This window comes from Ammodytes marinus, assembly GCF_949987685.1.
Source record: "Ammodytes marinus genome assembly, chromosome: 3".
Taxonomy (NCBI): Eukaryota; Metazoa; Chordata; class Actinopteri; order Uranoscopiformes; family Ammodytidae; genus Ammodytes; species Ammodytes marinus.
This window is the reverse complement of record NC_137232.1, coordinates 32,060,139-32,066,138: the sequence shown is the minus strand read 5'-3', so window position 1 is coordinate 32,066,138 and position 6,000 is coordinate 32,060,139.

Here is a 6,000-nt window from a genome sequence, read left to right as displayed (position 1 = left end):
TGCAGTGACCGCTAGGATGGACTGTTTTTAATGTGTCACAGTACAGAGCCATGTGTGTTAATAATAAAAAGGAATACATTCAAAGGTGAATGCCATTTAGCTGCTTCAATTTCAAGGTCCTGGTATTGTGCTGTCTTCATCGTTGAAACAATTGCAAACAACAGACCTTCTATTAATGCTTAGAAAACTGATAGACCTATATTTGAAATGAATGATATTCATAATTGTAATAAACCATCACCATCATGTCAACACCATTTCAATCAACAGATGACTTCTACCTGCACAAAGGTAATGAAGTGAATTCAAGATTCACACCGCCAGAGAGGCGGTACATTAACTATATGTTTATTATTGAGGTTGTTGTTTGATGTGGCGTTGAACTGGACAACATGATATCGATTGAGAGGTGCTTCCGGGGACAAATACTAGAAACACATCTAACAATGCAGACCTGTCCAGTACACCACAACCACTAACTACTGTACAACCTCAATTATACACATGCATTTAAATATGAACACCTCTCGGTAACACAACCACATTAAGCTGGATCAAATCAAAAGGTAGAATATGTGGCATAGCTCTTGCACTGGGTTGCATTAGATTGTACAGGTCTGCCTTCGGTGTGATATAATGCATTTATGACACGCTATGTGTTGGTATATGAACGATCCAAGACACTTTCGAGGATGATGGGACTTTGAAGACGTGCCATTTCCTAATTTTTCTAATGTAAACTGGTCTTCATCGATTATTCAGGATAATAACATTACTTTGACCAGAAACAATAAGCCAGCGAGATCCATTTTCCATTCCCGGGACACTGCTTTCAAAAAAAGGCTTTTCTATAGAATCACAGGACATCAGCTGACCGAAAGGCGAGGCGAGGCCAGCCCACAGTAATCAATACGCTTCTCATTATACCATGGGGCTGCACATTATAGCTCCAGGCTGCCCAACATAAACAGTCTGTCTCTCCAGACAATGCCGGCTCTTTTTCTCCCCCCCCCGACCTCCCTCTCTCCTCCCCCCCTTCAGAGTGTCTTCACTTCCTGGTACGGCGTGGGCCCTCGTAGCCTCACAGAGCATTTCTCACATACAGCAGTTAGTCCCACTCCCGTTTCTGACTGGCTTCTCTCTCTCTCTCTCTCTCTGCCACACCACACCCCCCCCCCAAAAAAACCTTCCCCTTTATTTATACCAACCTGGAGTAATATGAGACATATCCAGGGTGTGAGCTATCATCCTAACCGAGGTGTACAACAAAGTAAAAAGAGCACCTGCGGTATCCTCAAAAGTAAACAAATGAAAATGAAACGCTGACGAGTCATGTTTATTATTCTTACATCTCAGTGTAATAAATGCAGGCACCGTCGTCATGTGTCATCTCCTCATCTGGGTCAATTTAACTTCCCAAAATCAAGTTAAGCCCTAATGCCACAGTATTGTAACATCTTTCCTCAAAGTATTGAAGATATATTATAGGGCAAATGACGGAAATGATGAGAGAGCAGATCAAGTTGCAACTGACTTGGCCATTTAGTGCTGGAGACAAAAGTCAACTCATCAGACATACTCACAGATTTCTCCACATAATGGTGACATCATATTAGCCTCTAAATGCCTTTTTAGATTCAAGGTTTTTTTGTTGTTGTAATTCTTTATATAAAAAGCAGAGACATTTGAGTATTTGAGCACTGCAGAAAATGAAATTGTGTTAAAACTGAAAAACATCTGTAATTATAAAACAAGAATGACACCCCTTTGAATCAGAAGTATGACAGACAGGCTTAAACCTGACCGCAGGGGTTAAAGTCCTAACGTAGCGGTTACGACATGTATGCTACTGTATAGGCATGATTCAGCAGTATTTCAATATTATAGCTTATCAACGTTTGATATATTGATGATAGGATCATGTCACGTTAATTATTCTGCAAACATGTAGCTAAGTTCTAACTTAACTTCTTCATTGCACTGAATATCAGTTTGATGTTAATTTATTTGTGATTATACAGTCATGACTGATTTCAGGAAATATTATTTTTCAGTCACCCAACCTAAGTCGGTGCATAATGCATCCTGTCACATAGCTGAGGGCTGTATTATATCCAGATGATGAGTTACGATGAGGCCACGCATGTTGAGGCAGGCTAATTTGCATACCACACGCTTACACCGGCGATGTAGGTTTCAGTCTGACTTTTGACCTCTGCTGCATGTGAAACAAAAAAGCAACGCTCCATCTCTGTCTCGCTCCCTTTCCGCTTTACGGCGCTGTAAAACACAGCGGAGAACTCCAAAAACAATCCTGAAATCAAAGCCATTGTTAAATGCCGCCAGGAACTCATCGGTGCACTTTGTTCCACTTACTGACCTGTCACTCACGTCCGGCTCTATTATTCCACAGCCAGTCGGTGCAATGAGGCCACAAACCACCACCTGCTGTTTCTGCTGCCTCAGTGCTTTTAATGGTCTCGCTTTCATGCCTGCATGCTTGTCTGAGTGTACTGCATGTATGCAGATGTCCCTCCATAGCGTTTTTGAATTGCAGGATGTTCAAGAAGCAAGGAGGAAGGCTGGATACAATGGCTGATGGCGGGGGAGAACAACAAGGCGCAAAGAAAGGCAAAGGAAGGAGGAAAATGAGAAAGGCAGGGAGGAAGGGTGATTAAAAAAATTTTGTCTACGTCTGCCCTGATGAGCCCTGCTTGTGCCCAAGGGCCATGGCCCGGCTCCTCCGCCAAATTCCACAGCTGGCAGTAGGGCACCAAACAGCACTAGAAAAAGGGTTCAGGCAAAGGGGGTCCACACACATACTGTTCACCAGTCATTCCCAACCATGGTACTTGTACACTAGGGGGGTACTCTGAAGTTGCCAGGACAAATTGTATGTGGTTACTTACATTATGGAAAAGCTCAACTCATTTCATAAAACAGAAATTCATATTTGATTTAAAAGCACACTCTGTTCTTATACCTGAATGTGTTGTAATTGAAAATGCATTAAAAAAAAAGTTGGCAGGCCGCCAGAGCAGTTGAAACATAGCTAAAAGTATTTAGCTAAAAGTACTAGATAAAAAGGTAAATAGCTAAAGGTGATGAGCAGTTTAAACCGTTAGCTAAAAGTATGGATAGCCTAAATGGTTGAAACACAGCTAAAAGTACAATATCGAAAGTGAAATAACTAAAACGATGGATAAACTGTTGAAACAGTAAGCCAAACGTACAAGAAATGTGGGTAGTAAAGAAAATGTGTTAAAATTATTAGCTAAAAGTTATGAATACATGTTTAAAAAGTCCAGCTTGTGCTACTCCAGATGGTAGAGGAACAAATTCAAAAACTGACCAAACCAGCCATGATATTGACAGCTACATTAGACAGAACATGTTGGGAAACACATGGCTGTATAGTGTATATGGCTTTACACAGCCATATCCAAAGAGCAGTGAGTGACCTCCGTGTGGACATGTGAAGGAGAGGAGGAGGATGTTGGCAGCCGGTTTTATTTTAAGGCCTATGTAACATACAATGTGGTGTCACTCAGGGGCTCCCGCTGCATGTCCCAGCACAGGAACTAGTGCCCCAGAAGTTTTCCATAAGCACTAATTATGGTTCATATCGGTCAAGAGATTACTACCTACACCAGCTTTCAAATGAGAAACCTCTTCTGGCTGATGACAGCTTGGAGACTGTTTTGCATCTTAGAGAGGGAGAGAGCGAGCTGGCATTGCTGACATTTTACAGCCTCAAGATAGGCTCTCAAAGATTATAAAAGAGCAAAGTGTTCAGCACTCACTTGTTATTTACTTATTGGTTTTTCCTTATTGCCATCGAGGAACACAACAGAACACAAAACCAAAAACATGCAGTGAAGTTTGCTTGTTACAAAAAAACAAGCCTTAAACTCTTAATGAAAGAGTGAGCTGCTATTATGAGCCTAAACATGTCATTAAAAACATGCACTGCGTGCTATCTGCCCTACTCTGTTTCTTTTTATAACCCAGTGTGGACACTATGACAGAGGGGGATTTTGAACACACCCTGGTTGTTTACCCAACTCGCAGACAGAGAGAGATAGCTGAGCACTTCTCACTGTCTGCGTTTCAAAAAGCTATATGGATTTAAATCCAAGGCCGGCAACCCTGCTGCCAGTTACATAGCCTACATTCACATGTATGTAACTGTAGAATATTGAATTCAGATTGCATGTTGACTGACACGCCACTCACCCGCCTTTGCACTGTCATACAGTACAAATGCTGGGACAAGAATGTTTCCTCATGCATTTACATTGTTTTAAAAGCAAAACAAAGCAATAGAAATTAATTTACAGACCTTATATTTAACATGTGCTATTTAGTTAGAACATTACTGTGTACTTCATGGCTAGAAAGACATGACTAAAAGATGGCAGAACAGGCAAGCAGACACAAGAGGTGAAAGCCAGCCACCCAGCAGATTTGGGCAGCTTTATAAAGCCAAACAGATCAGATGAGATTATCGCTCACTGATCCCCCTGTAAAGCAGACAGCACATTCATTGATTCCTGCACCGCCTGCCACGGCTCTGGATCCGCCAGTCAAAAATCACAAACCACAAGAGGTGTGTGTGTGTGTGTGTGTGTGTGGGAGGGGGGGGGGGGCAAATAATAAACAGAAAGACAACAGCGTTCACAAATCCTAATCAGTCATTTGGATCAAAAACAAAACCGCTGAATGAGCCTTGCTGCCGTCTAGACATGTTTGAACAATCTCAGATTAATCCGAGAAGCTTTGATAAAGGCAAAATGCTGAGCAAAGAAATACCGCACGTTTCCTTCTATCTCCACACACACACACATAAGGCGGCGAAGGCATTGGGAAGAAGCAATGTGATTGTGTGTTTTGCGCTGCTTGACAGACACCATATTGCACTGACACACTTTCCAGAGGGTGCGATGATCTCAGGAGCTTGACAGTGACCTAGTGACCACATAGCTTGGCTCAGGGACACACAAAGCCCCACGCATGCCTCTCTCCTAATCCAATGCTGCTACTGTCCCCTGGGATGGGATGAGAGAGGCGTGGGGGTGGGGGTGTGTGTGTGTGTGTGTGTGTGTGTGTGTGTGTGTGTGTGTGTGTGTGTGTGTGTGGGCACGACCAACCAGACTGCAGAGGTTCCCAAATACCTGCTGTGCACACTTTAGTGGCCGCATCACCCCGGAACTGTCCAATTGAGCAGCCAGAAGCAAGTTGCCGCGCTGTGCCTTGATTTGTCTGACCTACTTTTCTCAACCCCCCCCCCCCCCACTACACTGTGCCTGGTGAGAAAGGGGAGGGGAGACCACCAGGCAGGAAGCAGCGGGCTAAACAGCATAACAGCAGCCTACAAACATATGCTCAATGGTAGAGAGAGAGAGAGCGAGAGAGAGAGAGAGTGTGTTCCATGCAACATCAAATGTAGCAACACAGCATTTGTTATTCATACAGATAATAAACTGGCAATAAACTAGGAGAACAAAATAATCCAGCCCCTGGATTATTTCCTTTGCCTTAAAAATAGGCATTTTACATCATCAACTTGATCAGTGACCCTATAGGCCTATTGACTGTGGGTTTACAGATGTCACTGACAGCATGTCATATAATATAGGCTATCATCACACAATCACATGCACAGCTCCTACAGCCTGGTTTTAGTCAAGGCTAAACAGCACAGTTATCTGGATTCAAGAGGGCATTGACCTAGATTTTCTACTACAGCTATTTGTGTTGTGCATTGGCAGCCTACTCTTGAGTATCTCTGCTGCTGACTACAGAAGAACCAACGATGTGGATCAAGTCCTCGTATCTGGAGGAATGGCTTCACTATGATTTTTTTTTTAATAAAGATAGTCTAATAATAAAAAATACAAATAAACACCAACATGTGGTTCCCGTGTATCATTGTGTCTCCATGGCACCAGAGCTCTACACGCATAGTTTAATTTAGCTGACAGCAAACATCCTGACAGG